Below are 26,151 nucleotides of genomic sequence, written 5' to 3' on the forward strand. Positions count from 1 at the left end.
AATGTGTATGTATCTGTATGTTTGTGCATATGTGCACACAGATACATGTATTTTTCAGAACAAGAGGGTCCATAGTTTTCATCAGACTCCCAAAGGAACACATGTTAATTGTTTTTACAGACTTCAAATTCAGAAACACTTTAAATGTGCTGTAAGCTCGTTCCCACTCTAGATTCTGTGATTTGCAAATGACCATTTTCTGTCGGAGAAGAATATGAATGTTAATATTATTGAGGGTGAAGTGTGTCTTAGCGAAGAGCACTAAAGTTTGGATATGCCTGTTGGAAACTCTGAAAGAGCATGAAAGAGATGGATTAACTGGAAAAAATATATATACCGAGTTAAGCCTAAATCTGTGAGGACAAGTGCCTGGCTTGATTCCATCTTGTATGTGCCTGAAAGCAGTCCACTTAGTTCATGATGATGTATTATGTTTTTACTCATCACTTATGTTTTCAAGTGCCAGTCTTACCCCCCACTTCCATGGGTATTATTAAATTCATGCATATATTCTTTAGCCCCTAAAATTATCAGCACAATACATCTTCGCTAATCCTTTCTTTAAATATATGTGATAAAAAGAAATCCTGCCTCTGAATAGGAAGGACTTTCATTCTACCACTCTGACAGAGGACTTATCCTCTTGTTCCAAAAGATTATACTGAAAGTAGATTCCTCAGTAACCATTCCTTCCTAGGATTCTGGGTTCTCAGACTAAAGTATTGTTTGTTTCTTTTGAGACCCCTCTGGATTCTTCCCCATCATTGCGGTTAATACCTCCATTTCCCAAAGCTTAGGCAAAGAAAGATTTTTTTAATTTTTGAAAGGAATATTATTTAATTGCAATTTTAAACTCTTTCCTTAGTGCATAAACAAGCCAAGACATTATATTTCTAATTCAGGAAGACAGTTATAAACTGTTTTGATCTTATTTTGTTAAACATTGATCTTGTTCAATTGAATTAGGAACAGTCAGAATATCTTTAATTTTCTTCCATTCCACTAATAAAATCTGGTTTTTTCCCCATTATTTTGATAAGATATTGTATGTTATTGCTGGTAAAAGTTAAAAAGAATAAACATATATTTATTTCAATTTGGACAAGGAGTACACATTTTATTTTATGGTCAGCGGAATGTATCAATAATGGTAACATTTCAATCACTTTAAAAGAATGTCTAGAAAGCACAAAGGGAATTTTAGGTAAGGGTACCACTTCAGAGGTGTCCTTCATATCAAACCACAAAGTCCATCACCTACCTTACCTACAGGTTGGCTAGCCATTTTTGAAAGAAAATGCATAAACCTGAAAAGAATGTTTAATTGTTTCCTGTCCCCAAACATTCCTAGAAAGATAATCTTTTTATTTTTCCTGGTAAGTCAGATAAAAATGAAAATTCTAGTAATACTGAGGAAAGGAGCCGAACAGACATTAAAGTAGACAAGTAGCAGTGTCTACAACCACATAGGGGCTAAAACTGAATTACAGATATTGAAGGATAAATGAGAAGTGAGTGAGTGAAGATAGTAGGTAAGGTACTGAGTTACCCATAGATTGAAATTCCCATGGGGACAGAGACTACTTCTCACATGGATTTTGAATGGTTATATTCTCATTTCCTCTCAGTACTTTGCTCAAAGAAGATCTTCAGAATATATAATCTATATATTGTTTTCTTATAATTTACTTAATGATGAAAGCATCCCCCAACCACTGCAGTGATTTCAAAGTATAGTCATTCCTCTGATGACTTCTTTGTTGACTCACTGTGAACTCCAGAGGGGAATTACGCCTCAAATGTGTTGTCAGCCTCTGTCTGCTTTTTCCATGGGGACATTCAATATTTTGAGCTCATGTCATGTATGGCTGATGCTGGGATTCACGTAGGGCCCTGCTGTACAAAACTTCTAGGTCAGGTGCTATTAATTATGTTGTACAAACATGCCAACTGGACGTGGTCATTTTGTAATAAGAATAAGCAGCAGGAACTTAGCTAAAATTGTAAAGTTATTCAAATACATGAAATAAATTATTTCTGAGTCTCATCAGAGACACTTTTATTTTTCTGCAGTCTTTTGCTTCCAACTACAATTGAGATCAGGGCATACGCCCAATTTTGGCAAAAGGCAAAATTGTCATTAGTCCCATAACAAATGATATTGGACACGTATCGGTAAACAGATCCAAATTGCCACTTGATGACATTTTCATATGTCACCAAATGTGTGTTTTAGTCATAAAATTAAATGTTAGTTGTTTCTCTAGCACCTGAAAGAAACAAATGGTCCAGGTGAGCATTAGAAATGGCCCAAATTAGAAAATAAAACTGAAAACATTTAAATTACTCTTTAAAAAAATAAACATACATTATCTATGTATGGTTACATACACAGCTTCTATGGGTAAGGAACTTAATTACTCTTCCTAATATTTGCTTGACTGATTTTTTTTCACAGGCTGTATGTTTAAGTGTGAGAATTCCTGTGTGGGAAATCTGGACCATGTACTAAATGTACCATGTAGACCAAGTTCTAAATGTGTCAGGATGTGATGGTGGAATAATATTTGAAATTATAAAAGCCACAGTCCTGCACTAGTGTATTATAAAGAGAGAAAGAGAAATAAACACATGATAAATCTACAATGCGATGAGTTCCATTAAGCACAAATTTGGTGGAGTCTTAGAAGGAGGGAAAAAAAAGGCAAATCAGTGATGTATAACCAGCTAGAGATTACATATTATGGAAAGTGAATGGGGTTAGAGAGGAATTGAAAGATTATAGCTTAGCTGGGTAGAAATTATGATAACATGTTAAGAAATCGTAGCTCTACAATAGAAAGATTCTTTAATTTGGGCTGTAGGGGAGTGTAGTGGTAGGGAGTGGACACAGACTTACCACGTAAGTGCACCAAGCATGATCCATGAGCTGTGTTGCACACACAGATCTATTTTACTGTTTTTCAAATGTGTATAGATGTTCCTGGGATTAATGTAGATTCACTACAGATCACATTATAGTTTTTATTTTCTCAATACTCATGTTCTCAATGAATAGAAGCAGCCACAATCAGTATAATATGGAGGAGGTCTGGAAATTATTTTGTGTAAAAAAGAGTTGATATTTGTTGAGCATTTACTAAGTGCTAGTCATTGTGCTAAGCACTTGTCATTTATTAACCTAAGATTTTAAAAGTTGCAAAAACCAGTTCCAGGTAATGGTAAACTATCAAATTATATAAAGAAACAGAATGAAGTAATGAGATATGCACTTTAGAGAGACAGTTTGTATAGAATTTATCAGTCCTGTGGTAGATAAGTGTAACATCTAAATCTAAGCAAAACGACTCAAAAGAATCTTGACCCATGAGATTAACAGTAGAGTTATTTACGAGAGGACTGAAATGAGAACATTTGTTAGACTTGGTGATCCATTAGTTATGGTTGATATGGGAAAGGAAGCCATGAATAGATATAAATAGTGCTTAAATTTACATAATACAATGATGACAGTGACATGAAAAGGGAGGGAGAGATGATTGAGAATTAGTTGGTATAAGACTAACATTTGTATTGTATTGTTACAATACAATATAATGGAGAATATAAAGTTGTTTTATATGTGTGCTATGTCTTTTCCCCATTGACATAGTTTTATATTCTTCTTGCCTCTTCAGTTAATTAGAACCAGTTAATTAGAACCACTGAATCTCATTGGAAGAAACTGGAACTTAAAGAGCTTCAAATCTGTTTTTAATGTTAACTTCCTGGCTCCATGAGGCAAACTGCATAAACTCATATACCATCTCCAAATGAGAGGCTTTAGGAGTTTGAAGACATATCCTGTCCAATATTCTCTTCTTCATCTTAATATTTCTTCTATCCTTAAACCATCTCTCCTTTGAACACATTTGACATCTGGAAACCCTATCTTATAAAGGAGTGTCTGATTATGTCTAGATACTGAGTTGTGTACTGACAAAGTTGATTATTGAGATGTGTTTGGTCTGAGAATAGGAATATTTAAGATACCTTTACCACACTATGTTATAAAGTCAATTAGCTTTTTCACTTTTAATTATTTTAGGACTTAAAATACAATACTTAAACATCAAGTGTGTATATATATATATATGAAATATAAAAAAGAAATTTAAATTACCTGTAATTACCCACCACTGAGGTATTTTACTCTGTTTCCCCTATAATCTTTTAACTTCATATATATTTGTGTATAATTAATTGCATACCTGTGATTCAGACAGTGGCTTCCTTTCTCTCTTTTTTTCCCAGCTTAATTGAGGTGTTATTGACATATAACATATGCAAATTTAAGTGTACAGTGTGTTGATTTGATACACATATATATTGCAAAATGATTACCAAAATAAGGTTAGTTAATACCTCCAACCCCTCACATAATTACCATTTTTGTGTGTTATAACATTAAGATTTACTCTTTTAACAACTTTCAAGTATATAATACAGTATTGCTAATTATAGTTAGCATGATGTACATTAAATCCCCAGAACTTATTCATCTTTTAGCTGGAAGTTTGTACCCTTTGACTAATGCATTTCCTCCTGTCCCCACCCTGCCCCTGTCAACTACCACTATTTATTTCTATAAGTTCGGCTTTTTTAGATTCCACATGTAAATGAGAAAATACAGTATTTGTCATTCTCTGTCTGACATATTTCACTTAGCATAATGTCCTCAAGGTCCATCCATGTTGTTTCAAAAGGAAGGATTTCCTTCTTTTTTTGGCTGAACAATAGTCCATTCCATATATATATATATATATATATATACACACATATATATACACACACACACATATATATGATATTAATATTTTCTTTATCCATTCATCCATTGATGGACACTTAAGTTGTTTCTATGCCTTAGCTAATCTAAATAATGCTGCTATGAACATGGGGGTGCAGATGTCTCTTCAAGACAATGATTTCATTTGCTTTGGATATATACCCAGAAGTTGAATTGCTGGATCATAGGGCAGTTCTACTTAAAAATTTTTGAGGAGCCTCCATACTCTTTTCCACAGTTGCTGCACTAATTTACACTCCCACCAACAGTGCACAAAAGTTACATTTCCTCTACAGCCTCACCAACAATTGTTTTCTCATCTTTTTGATAATAGCTATTCTAATAGATGATGTCTCATTGTGGTTTTGATTTGTATTTCTCTGATGATTAATTATGCTGAGCACCTTTCATGTACCTGTTGGCCATTTGTATGTCTTCTTTGGAAAAAATGTCTACTCAAATCTTTTTTCCATTTTTAATCAGATTTTTTTTTCTGTTGAATTGTATGAGTTCCTTATATCTTTTGGATATTAACCCCTCAACAAGTAGATGGTTTTCAAATATTTTTTCCCATTCTGTTGGTTGTCTTTTCATTTGGCTGATTGTTTCTTCTGCTCTGCAGAAAGAGTCCTTTAGTTTGATATAGTCCCAATTGTTTATTTTTGCTTTTGTTGCCTGTGCTTTTGGCATCTTATCCAAAATATCATTGCCAAGACCAAGCCAAGGAGATTTATCCCGATGTTTTCTTCTAGTACTCTTACAGTTTTGGGTCTTACATTTAAGTCTTTAATTCATTTCAAGTTAAAGTTAATTTTTGTGAATGGAGAAAGATAGAGGTCCAATTTCATTCTTTTGCATGTGACTATCAGTTTTCCAAACATCATCAAACACCATTTATTGAAGAGACTATCTTTTTCCCATTGAGTATTCTTGGCTCCTTCTCAAATATTAGTTGACCATATATGTGTGGGTTTATTTCTGGGCCCTTAATTTGGTTCCATTAGTCTATGTGTCTTATTATGCCAGTACCATACTGCTTTGATTACTATAGCTTTGTAATAAAGTTTGAAATCAGGAATTGTGATGCCTCCAGTTTTGTTCTTGTTTCTCAGGATTTTTTGGCTACTCGGTGTCTTCTGTTTTTCCATATAAATTTTAGAATTGTTTTTTCTATTTCTGTGAAAAATGTCATTGGAATCCTTATAGGGATTGCATTGAATCTATAGATGGCTTTTGGTAGTGTGGACATTTTAACAATAACAGATCTTCAGCTCCACGAGTACAGAATATCTTTCCATTTAGTTGTGTCTTCTTCAATTTGTTTCATCAGTATCTTGTAATTTTCAGTGTACAGATCATTACTTTCTTGGTTAAATTTATTCCTATTTTGTTCTTTTAGATGTTATTGTAAATAAGAGTATTTTATTTCTTTTTCAGATAATTCATTGTTAGTGTATAGGAACACAATTGATTTTTATATTTTGATTTTTTATCCTGAAACTTTACTGTATCCATTTATGAGTTTAAACAATTTTTGATGACCCCTTTAGGGTTTTATATATATAAGATCATATCATCTGCAAGTAGAGACAATTTTACAGAAGCCGCACATGGCCTTAGAAGCAGGCCAGTGCAGTGGTGAGCCGAGAGCCTGGGTCGGTGGGAGCCACCCGGGTCCATAGTAGTGACCTGGGTCCACTGTAGTGGGTCTGATTCTGGGAAGACCGGCTCTGGGGTCCATGGTGAAATTGGGTGCTCACTTCAATCTCCTTCCATGAAGAGGTGCTTGGTAGACGGGTCATGGGACTAGTGTGAATCTATCTTTCCTACTCTCCCATTGCATGTTTTCTTATTTCTGTTCTTCACCCATGTGCTGTAATCCCTCACCTGAAACCCTTGGCTCTAGGGAAGGTATTTTTGTGCATGGATAGTTGTTCAAATTGATGTTTCTTGAGTGTGTGGAGAGGGGACAGAGTGCTAGAAGTGCCTATGCCACCATTTTGCTGATGTCACTTCCAGATTTCGTTCTTTTCTTTGCAATTGCCTGGTTCCATTCTAGATAAGACTTTTGCATGTGTCCTTGTATTTGTTGTTTGCTCTTCCTCTGGGCCTACACATAACTCCATTGTCCTTGTTATTTAGGTATCTGCTAAAAATCACCAACTCAATAAACCATAAATGAAATATGGCACAAAAAGGCTGAAGTTCTGAGTGGGTAGAATATAAATCCTGGCACAGCTAAACATGCCAGGAAATGAGGGGAGACTCTTATGAAAGAAGGAACCAGAGAAAGAGAGCACATGTTTTGTGTGTAAACTCTGCCCTAGTTTCTGGCTGATCCTTGAAACATGTTTGCAAGGGGCAAACTTCACTTCAATTAAAGACAAGAGAACTGCAAACTATAGCACAAAGAAAGGTGGGTGTGGATAAATGAACCTATATGTTTACAAGACTTCTTTATTTTATGTTAAGGGGTACAATATTAACTAGAATTACACAAGTTGTGAAATTAAAACCATTAAAAATAAGAAATACAGTCAATAATCAAATGATAAATTAATATAGAATTCAAAAAATCATTCAGATGATTGAAAAGAAGTCAGGAAAGGGAATCAAAGGCATAACAATATCAAACAACAAAATAAAGCAAAACAAAACAATAGAGGGGCAAACAGAAAACAAATAATGAATTGGAAGACCTAGATTCATATCAATAATTACATTAAATATAATTGGAATAAACATTCCAATAAAAAGTGAGATATTTTCAGAATGAACAAAAATGTAAGAATCAGCTATGTACTCTTAACAGGATACACATTTAAATATAAAGATACAGCTATGTTAAAAAATAAATAAATGGAAAAGGTTATACCATGCAAGTACTTATCCCAAGACTGGAGTGGGATTTTTAATATTAGATAAAATAGACTTCCAGATAAGAAGTATTACCTAAGATTAAGGAGAAATTTTATAATGATAAAAAAATCATTAAGAAGAATTGACAATCATAATTATGTATATATTTAATAATAGAGAGAGCCTGAATTTAAGCAAAATATAACAGTAATCAAATAAATAAGTTAATTAAATTAAATAAGCATAGATTGTAGCACCAGTCTTTTAGCAGTGTAGCAAAACTAGACAAAATAAAATTGGTAAAGAAATACATAATCACAACATTCTCAACCACTATTTGGTATTTATGATGCACTATACCCAAGAACTTCAAAATACACATTTTTTCATATGTACATTATAAATTCACCAAGATGGACCACATCTTGGCCATAAAACAAGTTCAAATATTGTAAAAGATATGCAATCATAGAGTATGATCTGTGACAAAACAGAAATAAATTTGAAATTAAAAACTATAAAATATTTCATAAAACTCATTCTTTTTGTAAATTAAGCAAAACATTTTTGAAAAGTTTATGGGTCAAAGAACAAATTATAATATAATATTTCAAACAGAATAATAATCCAGTTACAACATATTACAAGTCTTGAATGCTTAAAGCAAGCAGTGCTTAGAGGGTGTGGTTGTAAACACTTATACAAGAAGATAAGAAAGTCTTAAAATCACAGACCTAAGATTAGAAGAATATTAGAAGCTAGAAAATAAGGGTAAAATAAATTCAAAAATTTTTGAAGTGATTCAAAAATCACTATAGATATTACAGACATTAAAATGATAATGATAAATTGTGGGCTTCCCTGGTGGCACAGTGGTTGAGAGTCTGCCTGCCAATGCAGGGGACACGGGTTCGTGCCCTGGTCTGGGAAGATTCCACACGCCGCAGAGCGGCTGGGCCCATGCGCCATGGCCGCTGAGCCTGCGCATCCGGAGCCTGTGCTCCTCAATGGGAGAGGCCAAAACAGTGAGAGGCCCGCGTACCGCAAAAAAACAAAAATTAAAAAAATAAATAAATAAATAAATAAATAAATAAATTGTTATGAAGAATTTTACACCAACCATCCCAACAACCTAAATGAAATGACTAAACTCTTTTGTATATACAACTTACCAAAATTTACATTTAATAAAAATGTGAAGATTTATTGAAGAAATTGTACTCTATAGCAAAAATCTTCTCCAAAAGAAAAACTGAAGCAAAATAGCTTCACTGGTGAATTGAAGAAATAAGGCTGGTATTATACAATTCTCTTCAAAAAGTAAAGGAAGATGAAATACTTCTAAACTCATTTTATAATCCCAGTAATAACACAAATGATAAACTAATACCAAAACCTGATAAAGACATTATAAATAGAAGAAAAGTACAGGCCAATATCCCTGTATGAATCGATGTAAAAATCTTTAAATTATAAGTGAATCATATTCAACAACATAAAAGAGAATTCCATAGTATAACCAAGTGTTTTTTAAAAGAATGTAAAGTTTTCTTTATATATGAGTATCAGTGTAATTCACCACCTTAGCAGAATAAAGACAATCATATGATAAATTTAATTGATGTAGAAAGACATTTATTAAACTGCAAATTAATTTATAATAATGACTCTTTGGAAATTAAGAATAGAGGAGAATTTTCTCAGTGATAAAGTCATCTGTGAAAATCTAAGGCAAATACTATGCTTAGTATGATGAAATATTAATCGTTATTCCATAAAATTGAGAAAGAGCCAAAAATGTTCACTCACCCACTTTTATTCAACATTTATTGGAGATCCTAATCAGTGCAATAAAGTAAGAGAATAAAAAGTAAATAAGCAATTAAGGTAAGAATAGGGCATACTGTTTGGAACAAAGGAAATAAAGTTTCTTTTTACACTTGACAGAACTATGTATGTAGAAAACCCTGGGAATTACAAAGCAACTATTAGAATTAATAAGTGAATTTAGCAGTAGTACAGTACTCATGGTTAATGTTTTAAAAACCATATTTCATATGCTAACAACAAAAATTGAAAAATAATTCAAACTTTGTCCTATTTACAACAGCATCAAAAAGTATGTAGGGACAAATGCAACAAACATATACATCATTTCTACACAGAAAAATATGAAATATTGCTGAAGAAAATTAAAGAAGACCTAAATAATTGGAGAAATATTGATTGGAGGACTCAGTTTTGTAAAAGTGCTAATTTTCCCCAAATTGATCTATATAGATTTGATGCAATCCACATAAAAATATAGCAGTTTTTAAAATAGAAATTGACAAACTTACTCTAAAATTTATCTGTAAAGGCAGATAGCCTAAGGTAGCCAGATCAGTTTTCAAAATGGGAAACTTTTACAATTGGATTTCAGGATTTACTGTGAACTACAAGAATCAATAGCATAAAATTATAAGATGTATGGATTAATGGAGGATAAAAAGGTCCAGAATTAAAACCACACATATGAAGTCAATTGATTGTCAACAGTAATGTTGAAGCCATTAAAAGGGGATAAAATACTTTTTCAACAAATGGTACATAAAATTGGATGTTTGTATGGAAAACAAAAAGGAGAAGTTAAAACTGACACTGCAGAAGTACACTTGATCAAACATTACCTCACGACATACCAAAAGATTAACTTGAAATGGATCATAGACCTAAACATAAAAGGCAGAATAGACCTAAATATAAAAGGCAGAACTATCAAATTTCTAGAATAAATTATGAAAGAAAAGCTCTGTAAAATTTTTGTAGATAGGACACAAAAAAGCACAAACCATAAAAGAAAAAAAAAGGAAAATTGGACTTTCTCAACATTTAGAATGGGCAAAGATTTGTTAAGAAAACTTGCAAAGCACAATCTCAGAAAATGTTTGCAATACATATATCTGCAAAGATAGCCAGAATATATAAAGAATTCTTACTGTTCAATATGAAAAACTAACACAATTTTTTTAAAAAGCAGGCAAAAGATTTGTACAGTTACTACACAAATGAACATAGACAAATAAACATAAGCACATAAAATGATAGCTAAGTATCAATGGTCATCAGAAATTGCTAATCAATGCCACACCACTACAAACACAGGAGAGAAATATCTAAATCAGTATTTCACAAATGACAAATGACAACAATGGCCAAAATTTAAAGGACTGACAATTCCATGTGTTGACAAGAACGTGGAGTAACTGAAACCCTGATACATTGCTAGAGGAAATGTAAAATTACACCTCCACTTTGGAAGACAGTTTAGAAGTTTATTTTTAAAAATTATACCAACAAATTTATTATAGCCCAATCATTTCTCTCCTAGGTATTTCTCCAAGAGAATGGAAAGCGTATGCCCACACAATGATCTGTGCATAAATATTCATAGCAACTTTATTCAGAGTGCTCTTAAACTGAGAAAACGTAAAGATCAATCAACAGAGAATGAACAAACATTTACTGTTATAGCCACATGATAGAGTACCACTCCACAATAAATAGGAATGAGGCACTGATATGTACCACAACATGATAAATGCACACACTGTATGATTCTACTTGTATGAATCTCTAGACAATGCAATATTATTATATTTATAATAAGAGAAGTCAATCAGTAGTTTAATGGGTCTTAGGGCAGAGGAATTGCATTCAGAGAGGCACAAGGAAAAGTTTATGATGCATTTAATCTGTAACTTTACTGTAGTGGTAGTCTCAGAGGTGTAAATCATCAAATTGTACACTGTAAGTGGATACAATTTATTATATGCAAATTACACTTCAATAAAATTGATTAAAAATTAATTTTAAAAATTTAAAAATCCTGTATCAGATAGGGTTTACTTGATCATTTCTAAAGTACACAAATTTTTCTCTATCAGATTATCCTATTTATTGTTCATATCTGAAATTACATTCTTTATTTGTATTTTTATTTGATGATTTCTAACACCTAACATTTCTCTGCCTTTCCATCTTCCTAGAATATAAATGCCTTAAGAGTAGAGTGGTCCATTTTTGGTTTTTGTGGCATCCTGAGAGCCCAGAACAGTGTCAGGCATATATGTACTTTTTACATGATTAGCATAAATTATATTTATAATTTTCTATCTCATAATTATTAATATGTAGGGAGCAATTATCAAGTACTCAAGTGTTATTAAATGGATAACTTTACAAGTCATACAATCTTTAAAATAAATAATCCATAATTTATATAAATGTTTTTAATGCTGAATATTTATAGGTCTTCTATTCTTTCTATTAAAATATCAATTTGAATGAACATCTTTGCAATTATAATGTTGATAGGCTTTATGACTATTTCTTTAATTCCAACTTTTAAAAGTAGAATTATTTATATAAAAAGCAGAGATATTTTTGTCTTTGTAATATATATGCCTAATTTCATTTTCAGAAATAAAATGCCAGTTTATATTGAGTTTTGTTTGCCCTATGATAGAATCTCCTATACTCACTGCATCACTATTTCTGGCTCTGTGAGTGGAAGTGTATAAGAAGTCCCGCTAAGTTCTTCCTGTAGATTATCCCTTCCAGGAAACACAAACAATTTAGTGGAAAAATACAGTGGAAGCTGCACCCAGGTGTAGAATACGCTGCATTCTGAAAATCAAATTTAAGAAGGCAAAGAAAATATTGAAAATACAAATAAAAATGAGATATCTGGGGACTTAGTAGGTATTTACTTGGTTAGAGTAGAAAACTGACTTAGGAAATAATATAGACACAGTTGCTTTGACTGTGAAAAAACAGAAATTAAATTAATTTCTTCTGAACACTTGTATGATTCATTTCCTACCTACAAAAACAGTGATTACAGATATAAAGGTACTCCACAAATTCTAAGCAAGATGATAATCAAATTGGGTTTGATTTTTCTGTTGTAACTATGATTTCCTACAGTAATATTTTCCTACTTTTTATATAGCTACTTCTGCAATAGTCCTGTAACTTTAGGAATTCCTCACCATCCACATAGAAATATAGCAGCTGCAAAGATTATTGAACAGGTACTCAAGGACCAAGACCTAATATGAACTTTCAAAGCCACAGAAAAATTAGAATTGTGCATCAATTAAGCTTCTTTATCTTTATTTTGGCAGGAAAGGATGAATTTTGGGTGGCAGGAGTCTGGAAGTCTAGAAAAGATTAAAAGATGGTGTTTTCTCCTGTTAATCTCCCTACTCAGTAAGCACCAGCTATCTTACGTAATGGAACTGAGATTTCCACAGCACCACTTCTGAATAGGAGTCACACTGCAGGGGCTTAGCTAAAACCCCACTCAGAAATGGTGCCCTGTACTGAATAATTCATTCAACTCCCATGTGAGCATAATAGGCTAATTGTTTATAAATTTTAAAAAATGTATCCTAAATAGAGCTATGTTTTTCAAAGCCTGCTCCTGAGGCCACCTGATTCAGACTAGAGCAATGGTTCTGAAATTTTGGCTCTAGATCTCACGCCAGACAATGAATCTGCATCTTAAAGTATTATATTATACTAATATAGGTGTAATTTATAGTATCATGCTTTGAGAAATACTGCCCTAAAAATTATTTAAAGTATTTTGTTCAAGGAGAGAATCAGTTCCCAAGTGCACTTTGCTTTTTTGCCAGGTCTTGGACTTGTCCCCAAATTCTAACTATTCAGGAAATATATCCCTGACCCATACTAATACATCTCTCCCATGAGGAATAAGTATTTTTAAAAGGTAACTCTTACTTTTTCACCTTAAAATCAGTTTGTGAGATCACCTCATTAATTTTAGGATATTGTAATCATAATATTTCTAATTACCTTTATATTTAATTGTATAATAATTATAATTACCATAATAATATTTAGAAGAAATACTAACCATCTGCAAAGGCAAGGAAAAATTTATGTATTTACTTTGCATTGATATCAATGTTTAAATGGAACTGAAACTCTAAGTCATTTAAATTATCTGATCACTAGTTTATTAGGGCAAAATGAGATATTCAAATGTTACTTCTGAAAAACTCATGTCTTTATTGTTTTCTGTTTATTTCGTTTCTGTTTCAAACATATTTCTCAAGGTGAATACTTACAATTCACGTTATTTATTGATGGTTTCCCATTATTAAAAAAAAAAGTTTGACCAATGAGTCTCAACTCTGACTTCCCATTAGAATCACAGGAGGAATTCTTTTTTTTTTAATTGAGTTATGATTAACTCAGTTAAATAACTCAGCCAATACCCAACTCTTCTTTGACCTGCAGAGCTTAGGGAAGATATTAAGTTCATCATATACTATATGTAGCATGATTGTATTATTATAGCATAAATGTATTAATTATTCTACTACTGATGAATTTAGGATAGTCTCAAAATTTTGGCTAATATAATGAAATTTTAAAGCAACGTCTTATTACATATTATTGCACATGTGCAAATATATCTATAAACTACATTTAAAAATATCTCTTTGGAGAAATACTATTATTTTCAAAAATTTAAGAATTATTTTTCATTCACAACAAGAATTTATTAAAGTTCTTGTACCCTCACATCCCCACATTAGATATTACCATAGTTATCATTTCTAATAATATATGATAAAACTGCATCTCTAGAAAAATTCAACTCTGTAATTTATGTATTTGAGCATTTGAAGTTTTTCTTTCGTGAACTCCATGTCTATAAACTTTTTCTATTTTCTGATTGTTTTTCTGGTTTGGATTATTTTTCTCTACTGTTCTGATAACAAAAAATAGACATTTAAGAGATTCAGTGTTTGCCCTAATATTACACACACAACTCAGATGTTGCAAAGGTCAAATCTCAACCCAAGCGATTTGGCTCTATCTACAGAATTCTTTATCACTTTCCTGTTACCACGGATACTGCCAGGCTGGAAAGGCCAAAGCTAAACAGTAAGGCTAAAACAAGGTACACAGTCAAGGAAATAAAGATTAGATTTCAGAACTTGTTCTTGGAGAAACCACTTGGTCAGAAATCTAGACAGGAAATAGCTAAAAAAAAGACAATCTGATGCAAAAATTCTTGGATGGCTGTGTTATATTGAGTCAGCAGGAATAGGAAAAAAAATGGGAATCTAGGCTTGAGTTTTGGTGAGTTTCCATAGAGTTTGTTTTTCTTCTTGCTTATGGAAGACACAAAACTCCACACAACCCAGCAAGACATGTAACTCTGTTGTAAAGACATAGCTTATCATCACACCAAGGCACAGCTGGTCCTTGCCAAATGGTCCTAACCTGAAGATTTGCTCTTCTCATGGTGGTGCTACTGTCACTTCTTTGGTATGTTACTCACCTAATAAATCCAGGCGTCATTTCCCTGTGGGCAATTTTATCAAAGGTTTTACAGTAGGATGCATACTGTGTGGTTGGGTCTGTGTGTTTCAAGAAAGAGATAAAAGGATTTTACATTTGCAGGGCTTGTCTGTATCTTATACTTGGTGACATCCAAGCCAACTGATTTAAACGTTAGTCATTTAAGCTTCACTCAAGAGCAAGACAGAGTTGGTAGGAAACAAACTCACAAGTAAACTGGCTCCAGGGATGGAGTCTGGCAGGGTACACCTTGTAGACCTTAATTTAAACTGAAAGGGCAAAAGGAAACAGAGCAAAGGAAGAGGCAATCTTTCTGCTAAGGAAGGGAGCCCAAATGAAACATTTGAGAAAAAGATGTTTCATTGTCCTCTAATTAATGCACATTTTCTTTAGATGTAGTATTTTCTTTTTCATTTTATTATTTTTTCTCTTTATTACCTTTAAAATTAACATCCTATTTACATAAGTGATATATTTAAATAAATAGTAAGCTTAACAGAATTCATATATAGTTTAACAAAACAGTTTTTGGACATTCCCTGGTGGTCCAGTGGTTCATACTCTGAGCTTTCACTCCCAAGGGCCGGGTTTGATCACTGGTTGGGGAACTAAGATCCCACAAGCCGCAGTGCGGCCAAAAAATTAATTAATTAATTAAAAATAAAGTTTAAAAATAAAAAAAAAAGTTTTATTCTTCCAAACAATACAAAGATATTAGAACACTTTCTTGTGAGTTGTAGTTCTCCTGAATCCAATGCTATTGCAGTTGAGTGATTAAGTTCAATTTTATAAACTGCAAATTCAAAACAAATTTTATTGTCAATATATTTTAAATTGTTATTGTTTTTTTGTTTAATAACATAATTTTTCTTGAGTTAGTCACCTGCTTACTTTTTTCTCTCAATTAGTCTTCCTTTTTTCATCTCTTGTGTTTATTCTGACATTATTTTTCTTCCTCCTTAAGTATATATATATATATATATATATATATATATATATATATTTTTTTTTTTTTTTTTTTTTTTTGCGGTACGCGGGCCTCTCACTGCTGTGGCCTCTCCCGTTGTGGAGCACAGGCTCCGGACGCGCAGGCTCAGCGGCCATGGCTCATGGGCCCAGCCGCTCCGCGGCATGTGGGATCTTCCCGGACCGGGGCACGAACCCATGTCCCCTGCATCGGCAGGCGGACTCTCAACCGCTGCGCCACCAGGGAAGCCCCTTAAGTATTTTTTAATAATTTTATGAAGGTACTCTATTTTAGTGTACCATTTACTTTTGCTTTTGTTTTTTTGAGAGAATGGGGAGAAATATCTTCTCAACTTCCCTGATTGGATCTCACACTTTCCTTTCTAATTTGTAGTTTTACTTAAAAAAAAGAAAATTATACTGCCTTTGACTAGTTTCATAAAATACTGTGATCAAGGATTCAATCCACATCAACTTTTTGCAGTTAACAATCATTCAATGATTTTAATTGAATATGGGAATTTTCACAAATTTTAAATGTTGTTCAATGTGCCTCCCTCATGGAAGAGAGGCAGTTTATTTTATTCAACTGGTTATAACTAAAGCAATTTTTGTAAGTCTATTAGCGAAAGCCTCAGTCCTGCATTTAAACTTTCCACCAGACCCATCCAGATAATCCAGGATATCCTCAAAGTCAACTGATTAAGGGCTTTAATTACATCTGGAAAATCTCTTCTCAGCAACACCTATATTAGTGTTTGAATAACTGGGAACTTTAGCTCAACCAAGTTGACTCAACCAAAAAGCTGTTACAATTGTAATCCTCAATTACATTTTCACTATCCTCTTCTAGCTCTTTTCTTCCTTTTGTTTTCTTTTTCTCCTTTTCTTCTTTTCTCTCTTACTTCATTCTTCCCATGGAGTCCTTTCTTATATCCACAAATATTTCTGTTTCTTCTCCTTTCTGGAGACATGGTGGGTTTCGCTTCCTGGCCCTCAGATAGTTGCACTGGCTCCTGTGTCCAGTACCGGTCAATAAAATATGAGGGTGTCACTGGTGAAAAATCATCTAGCTGTACTATGATAGACACAAAATGTGGCTTACACAGGTTACAATCAAGATGGGAAGATAAGCTAAACCTATGAATTATTTGACCAATAAGTCTAATTAATTCATAATAAGCTTCAGATTACAGAGTTCAGAGCGCAAATATAGGTGCAGCTTAGTTGGCAATGGAGTATAACAAATAAAACAGCGTCAGGGCAGGGGAAGAATGGGCATTGTGAAACTCCCCTGGTTTCAATTCCTTTCATCAATTTTTTCCCATTTTTAAATGTGTTCATTTCTTCATGTTTTTTGAGCACCTAGCTTCTTCTAGGTACTATTCTAAGATCTCTGTCCTCATAGAGATTGTGATATAAAAGTACAAATGTATAATTATACATTGTGTTAAGTATTAAAAAAGAAGTTGCTGAGATGGTGAAAACATTTCCAACCTACTTCAGTTGAGAAATTCATAGAAGGCTTTCTGAAGGGATGGCATGAAAACCACAACCTGAACTAGAGATAAAGTTTACCGTATGAAGAGATAAAGGGAAAGAACAGATGCAAGGACCATAAAATGGGAAAACTGTGATATCTGGAAAGCCAGTGTTACCAAAACATAGAAAGAATGGTAAAGACTGGGAACAGAGGTGGAAATTTAGGTCATGCTAGATTTACTGAGAATCGTGTAGGCCACGATAGCCAAGGTCAAGACACTTATTGTTAAATACAAAAGGAATCTATGTGACCTAATGTAAGGTGATTCTGTCTCTGAACCTCAATTTCCACATATTTAAAATAAAAATACTTTCCGCAAATCAATATAAGAATTAAACAAAACAAGGCATGTAAAAATCTTAGTAGTCCTAGGCCATTTAAAAAAACAAACCAACAGGGCTTCCCTGGTGGCGCAGTGGTTGAGAGTCCGCCTGCTGATGCAGGAGACACGGGTTCGTGCCCCGGTCCGGGAGGATCCCACATGCTGTGGAGCGGCTGGGCCCGTGAGCCATGGCCGCTGAGCCTGCGCGTCTGGAGCCTGTGCTCCGCAACGGGAGAGGCCACGGCAGTGAGAGGCCCGCGTACTGCAAAAAGAAACACCAACAAACAAAACCTCAGTATCAGGACAGCATCATTTTCCTTAGTAAGCATGATCTTTTTTTATAATTCTAGGATAACTTAAACGAGAATTTGACCTAGTTTATGTGAAAAATCTTAAGCCTTTTTTTTTTTTCTTTTTTGGTTGCATGGCATTAAGTTTGGTAGTCAGGTGACATCTCAGGCTATAACCAACTTAAGAGAGAAACGATTTTACAAATGCTTTAACACTAAAATATTGCTATGTTTCAACCACTTTTTCTTCAGTCACTGTGACACTACATATAAGAAACTGAACCAATAAGCTGAGTTTTCCATGTCCTTCATCTCAACTGACATTCAATGATTTACAAGATCCAATAGGCTCCACATTATGGTTTCTAAAGCAAATTACCTAAATTTTATGGGTGACTGAGGTTCATTGATCAAAGATGGGAAAGATATGAAAGGGCATGGAATGAAAACTGTATTCTAATTTACTTTGGACAACAAATAGAAAAAAAGGTGAAAAAGAAAAGTATTATGCAAATATAAGACCATTAAAAAAATTAAAGACATTGTGGTTTGTGGAAAAATTGTAGAGAATGAAAGCAGACATACTTGCAAATTTTCTGTTTCTTAGCGTTCATCTCTTATTGTATTTTACCACTATGTCTCCGTGGAATACCACTATTATTTTTCAATTAGACTTTGTTGCAAATCCACTGTGGAATTTGGCAGTTGACATTTAAACCCTCTCAGCCCTAGTTTCATTATATGTAAAATGAGAAATTTGGATGAAATAATCTCTAATGTCATAAACAATTAGGTCTCTCATTTCTTTAGTTCCCAGAGAGATATGTTATGCTGCAGTTTAATTTGGGAAGTAATTTGACAGCCAATTCTCTTTAACGATGTCTTACTGTTGAGAGAGTTAAAGGTGATAATCTGAAGTCATGCCTGAAGAAGCCAAAATTCTCCATGATAAAATGCAGTGGTTTCTTCTCCTTGTCCTCTTATTCTTCCTTCTCCCCCTTAACTTTCCTTCTTCTTCCTCTATTTTTCCTTCATCATTACCACTTACAAAGTTCTAGCAAAAATATTGGTCATCATTACCACTTACAAAGTTCTAGCAAAAATATTCCAGTGGGGTGAGTTAAAAAAAAAAAATTCTTCTTCCTCTATTTTTCCTTCATCATTACCACTTACAAAGTTCTAGCAAAAATATTGGTCATCATTACCACTTACAAAGTTCTAGCAAAAATATTCCAGTGGGGTGAGTTAAAAAAAAAAAATTCTTCTTCCTCTATTTTTCCTTCATCATTACCACTTACAAAGTTCTAGCAAAAATATTGGTCATCATTACCACTTACAAAGTTCTAGCAAAAATATTCCAGTGGGGTGAGTTAAAAAAAAAAAATTCCGTTGCATAGACAAAACTCTAGCACTAAACCATATCCTTTAAAAATGTATCAACTAAAACCAATAGCATGACTTTACTGTCTTTAATATTTGTAGGCAGATCTAATTTGGCTTTACTGAGACTCAAGAAGTATCTGACTGGTCTACCAAGAAATAACTTTCATCAGTTCTACTTTCCTCACTATTCACAGCTCAGCTCAGATATAACTTCGTACTAAAAGCCTTTTACCATGCCCCCCAATGCACTCTTATTAGATGCTCCTTTAGGAGACCTCAATAGAAAAGGTAAAGATCATGAATATCTTAATCACCACTATATCACTCTAATATAATTTGAAGCACAGAGTACTTTCTCAATTGATATCTCAGTGGGCAGAAATTTTACAAACAGAAATGACTGAATGCAAATACCTTGAAGGTTACATAGCACCATGCCACAAACATCACTTCACTTAATAAATGAAATGAAATGAAAATGGATATCAATTAGAAATAATCATTTTAGATTGTAGAGCCCTAGATTTAGAGGCATGGAAACAGGTGAGAAACAGCCCACTCTTTTTCTTCAGATATCTTACATACAGATACACTGCTTTTCTGAGTGTGGCCTGGTTGTTTTCTGGGGTCACTTTGGAAATATAGATAGTAGTGTTCTGAACAACCAGTTCAAAACATTGTGAGACCTAAATCTGACCTACAGTTATCTATGGGAAAAAAGTTTTTCACCTGGTTACCCTCTGGCTTTTATTTACAAGTGCTAGAACAACCTCTTAAAGAATCTCTTGAGTGTCTAAAGATTAATATGGTTTTAAATCACATCCACACAAAAAAACAAATAAATGTTACTTGCACATTACATTTAAAACTACCTTCAACCAGCCCATTTGAAAAAACTGTTTATAGATGGTTTCCAAAATCCTTTTTTTTTATTTTTCTGTTATTTATTCTTTTAAAATTTTCTGTTCTCTTTTTAACAGCTAGCTCTGTTGAAGTATAATTGATAGACAAAGAACTGTAAATATTTAATGTGTACAATGATGTGAGGTTGAACATATGTACACACCCAGTACGATCACCAAAATCAAGAGAATAGACAAATCCAACACTTCCCAAAGTTTCCTCGTGTCCCTTGATTTGTGTGTGTGTGTGTGTGTGTGTGTGTGTGTGTGTGGTAAGAACACTTAACATGAGATCTACCCTCTCAAATTTTGAAGTGTACAACACTGTATTGTTAACTATAGGCTCACGTTGGACAGCAGATCTCCTGAACGTATTCATCCTGCATGACTGAAACTTTATACCTTTTTTTTTTTTTTTTTTTTGCGGTACGCGGGCCTCTCACTGTTGTGGCCTCTCCCGTTGCGGAGCACAGGCTCCAGATGCACAGGCTCAGCGGCCATGGCTCACGGGACCAGCTGCGGAGCGGCATGTGGGATCCTCCCGGACCGGGGCACGAACCCGTGTCCACCTGCATCGGCAGGCGGACTCTCAACCACTGTGCCACCAGGGAAGCCCTGAAACTTTATACCTTTGAACAGTAACTCCACATCTCCTCCAACTCCCAGTCCCTGTAAACCACTATTGCATTCTCCCTCTTACATCCAAATCCACTGCAGTGTACACTAAAACAAGATGGCCTTCCTTTTACCAGGATCCACCTCCATTAGAAAGTAACAGTATTTGATTCCTTAAAAACCTAAAAATAGAGCTACCATATGACCCAGCAAACCCACTACTGGCCATATACCAGGAGAAAATCATAATTCAAAAAGATACATGCACCCCAGTGCTCATTGCAGCACTGTTTACAATAGCCAGGACATGGGCACAACCTAAGAGTCCGTCAACAGACGAATGGATAAAGAAGATGTGATACATATATACAATGGACTATTACTCAGCCATAGAAAAAAAAGAGCAGGGTAATGCCATTTGCAGCAACATGGATGGACCTGGAGATTGTCATGCTGAGTGGGGTGGGTCGGGCACAGAAAGACAAATATCATATGATGTCGCTTATATGTGGAATCTAAAAAAAGGGGGTAGAAATGAACTTATTTACAAAACAGAGGTAGAGTCTTAGATGTAGAGAACAAACTTATGTTTACCAGGGGGTAAGGGGGAAGAAGGATAAATTGGGAGATTGACATATACACACTAGTATATATAAAATAGATAACTAATAAGGACCTACTATATAGCACAGGGAACTCTACTCAATACTCTGTAATGGCCCATGTGGGAAAAGAATCTAAAAAAGGAAAGAGTGGACATAGTATATATATATATATATATATATATATATATATATATATATATATATATATATATATATATATATAAAACTGATTCACTTTGCTGTACACCTGAAACTAATACAACATTGTAAATCAGCTATACTCCAATAAAATTTTTTTAAAAAGAAAGTAATAATATCAATATTTGACAATTATTTCTTTTTCGAGTTGTACAAAGCTCCTATCACTCTCCCATTAAGTAGGGACAATAGTATTTACCCTGTTGTGTTCAGCGTAAATCGGATGTGCTCATGTTTGTACGAAGCACTGAGGTCAGGAACTGCATGTAACCCTGAAATACTGGTTAGGACTGAACCACCTTAGAGATTTTTCTCCTCAAATAGGTTTCAGAAAACTTTAAATTACAGCCCTCAGGTGTGTAAACATAATTTCCAGGACCTTTTATTCCCCCAATCGAGTATGGGTAGTTATTTATGAGCCTTGCTTCATGATATTTCCTCTTCAGCTGCGAAGGAGAGAGGGGGCGTCTGTCCTCCAGGGTCTCCTGCCTGTTTACGGATGGACAGCTAGTGTTTCACAGCTTCATCGTAGTTTTGACTATTGGCTCCCAAAGTCTTTGGGGAACGTCTCGCCTGAAAGATACTATACAAATGTAAGATCCAAATTCACATTCTTCTCCTCTGCCTGTTAAAACTTGCAGAGTCTGTGGTCGCATCGGGTTACCTGCCCTCCAGTGAAGGTAAACAGCAATCCGGATGTGCCCATATTCATGCAGAATGTGTGTGTTTTAGTCGCTAATTCATGCTCACTGTAGCTGAAAGGATCCCTGCTCTAGACAGCTTCCTTTGCTCCGAGGCCCTCAGGCTGAGAAGCTAGCCTAACATTTTTGTTTTCTTTGTCTACACGAAATGAAAGCTTGCTAACTTAGATCAGACTGTGACCACTCTATTTCTGAAAGAATCTATTCATTACTCCCTGAGCCAGTGTTAATGTGGGAATTTCCCAGGAGGTAGAGCAAAAAGAAGCACTGACTCTTTTCTTTTCCTCTACAGCCATGGAACAGGCACTTACTAGGATGTGACTGCGGTGAAGTCACTGAACTTTTGAAGACCCCGATTTCCTCACCATCATTTTTAAATAGGAGCAAAATCATGCATCGAACAAACGTGGCCCGGTTGAAAGCATGTTTTATAATTCACCAAAGCATAGAAATATAAAGTGTGGTTCTGCCTACCAGGATTTCTAAATCAAAACCAATATGTTTGTATAGATTAAACCAGCAGATTTGAGAAAAACAGCATTCTTGAGAAAAAATTAAGCTCTGGACTCTGAATTTTTTTTTAATTATAAATATTAGAAGGTATTCTTCTAGTTACATTAGGCACACAATATGAATCACATGCATTACTTTATTCCTATTTTAATTCTCTTCCCCCCCAAACCCATTCTCCTTGTTTTCTTTTATTTATAATTGCATGAATTATAATAACAATTAGATGCTATTTTTGTTTACCAAATGGACAAAAATTTTCAACAAGTCAGAATGTCCAATGTTTTCCATAAAATACATACTCTGAAACAGGGCTGTTAGGGGCAAAACGGATGTGATCTGCCCCCAAGCAAATTAGGCCATACAGATTAATATTCCTGTAAGTTCATTGTCTTTGATGTAGCAATTCCACTTCTGGGGCACCATTCAAAGGCCAAAATTGAAGATAGTTTAAAAGATTTAGCTAGGAGGAGAAAGATCTCAGCGTTGTTTAGAATAAAGTGAGAGAGAAAGAGACAGATGCGGGGGGGGAAGAGACAGAGAGGGAGAGACTATCAATATTTTGAGAATTCTAAGATTGGTGAAGTAATGTAGGGGAATACAAAACAACCAACAGTGATGGTTATGACAAATATTTTAAAGGAGAAAATAGCAGGTGAACTGGGAATTCCTCAAGGTGGTCAAGGAGAAGCCTCGAATTATGAAAAAGTGATTCCACTTAAAATGGGAAAATTTTGTGAATTAACCTTGAATTGGGTGTGTCTCTGTGTGTGTGTGTGTGTGTGTGTGTGTGTGTGTGTGTGTGTGTGTGTGTAGGAGGGGGGATGGTGAAAATGTTTCCTTGGGTCAGAGCTATTACTTTGCAGGAAAAATAGGGTTTGACTGTGTTAAGTAAATGCGATGACTTATATCATGGAAGTTAGATAGGTACATTTTACAAGGCAATGAATCCTGACGGTTATACGGTATATGACTTCAGACACCTTAAGAAAATGTGAAACAGTTCCCAGAGTGGGAATTCTCCACTGACTTTCCGCAGATAGACACTGGACACGCTGGACATATCTTTACCTCATTCCCTCCATAAAACCAGCAGAAAATGGGCAGAAGAAGTCACTCAGAGACTTCCGGTAGCTCTTGAGATTGAGCATCTGAAAAATAGATAGTAAGTAGGGAACTGGAATATTACTCTTTCTGGAAGGAAATGTAGCACATTTCAGAAGAGGGTGTACAGTACGAGTACAGCAAATGGGAAAGACTATATTAGAAGACTGTGGGTCACGATAAGTGAAAGTTAAGAGTCAGGGAGCAGGAAAGCACCCAGATGGATCTCCTCTAAGATTTAGGCAATGAGCTTTTTTCCTTAGTGAGGCATAAGGTAATAAGATAATTAGACCAGAGGCTTATTTCTTATTTCTTTCTCCTCTCCTCCTGGTACTATTATTTGAATCCTTGATAAAAGATTACTTAGACCATCAACAGAATCCTATGTGTATTTGGTTCGTAGAAGGAAAGGAAAACAGTATTCGAAACTGATAAATGGTACCCAGAAACTCCTCCATAAGTCCATGATGGACATCAGTGGCAGCCTCATTGTTAACCTAAATTATACCTGGTATTTCTAATTGATAATATAGGTGATTTTATTATCATTGGTTCTTATTTCCGTTTCTTCTTCTTTTTTTTTGCCTAATTTTTCTCTAATGATCATATATAATCATAATAAGAAAAACAAATGATCTACACTGATGATGCATTTTACTTGAGGGTAATGTTCCTGGGCAAGGCTGTGAGAAAGAACGACAATGTGGAAGGCAAATCACTGAACTGAGTGATAATCAAGGGTGAGGCAAGGGGCTTCCCTGGTGGCGCAGTGGTTGAGAGTCCGCCTGCCAATGCAGGGGACACGGGTTCGAGCCCTGGTCTGGGAAGATCCCACATGCCACGGAGCAACTAGGCCCGTGAACCACAACTACCGAGCCTGCGCGTCTGGAGCCTGTGCTCCGCAACAAGAGAGGCCACGATAGTGAGAGGCCCGTGCACCGCGATGAAGAGTGACCTCCGCTTGCCACAACTAGAGAAAGCCCTCACACAGAAACGAAGACCCAACACAGCCAAAAATAAATAAATAAATAAATAAATTAAAAAAAAAAAAAGTGAGGCAGGAACACCATGGGGCCCTGCAGGAGACCAATGATACTGGTGTTGACCGTATGTTTAAAATGGTTGTATCAATAAGATGTGTCCATGAGCTAAGATTTGAGAGTGGAACCCCTATTACTCAAGTTTAAAAAGTTTGTTGCCATTGATCACAAGATACTGTCCTGATATCCCTAATGCTCTTCTCTTGTGGGCTATATTTGATCTCTCACACACCATGTGACAAAGAATCACTTAGACCTTGTGTGGTAGATGTTTCTACCAGCTATTCAGGAAACAGCCAGGACTCTTCCTCCAAGGTGAGTTTTATGGCAGAAAACTACGTGGCCTGAGAAGAAATATAACCTGTTCCACATATGCACGAATCTGTTTTGTCCAAACCTCACAACCCACTTGGAACCACAAGGATGCCCTGATAGAAGGTCTGACAACTGGCTGGCTTACCTCCCAGGGAAAGGTTCCCACTTTATTTAATCCAAGCTTCTGTCTGGATTAATGCTGCATTTTTCATTCTTACGTGGGAGAAACTGGTGGTGTAGGTGTCAGAGGGCAGAGTGGGTTACTTGGAAGTATTTCGTTTCAGGTTCATTCACAACCTTTTATTTTATCCAGCATAAGAAACCTGCCTGATGAAGATGTTAACGTTTAGGTGTCTCTGCTTTTTTCCCAGGATTTGTGGAATTGTGAGAGGTGGAAGTGAGATGAGCTGCTTGTGTGAAGAAAAGAGAAAATTCTTATGTTAATTTTCCTATTCCTTAGGAAGGTGGTAACAAGAATATAGCTGTATATCCCATGTGAAATTGAAATCGCTGATCCTACTAGACTATCCATATCTGAGATAACATAGCACAGACCAATATAGCAGATTTTTTAGTATTTTTTTTGG

Source organism: Grampus griseus (genome assembly GCF_964374135.1).
Source record: "Grampus griseus genome assembly, chromosome: 17".
Classification (NCBI taxonomy): domain Eukaryota; kingdom Metazoa; phylum Chordata; class Mammalia; order Artiodactyla; family Delphinidae; genus Grampus; species Grampus griseus.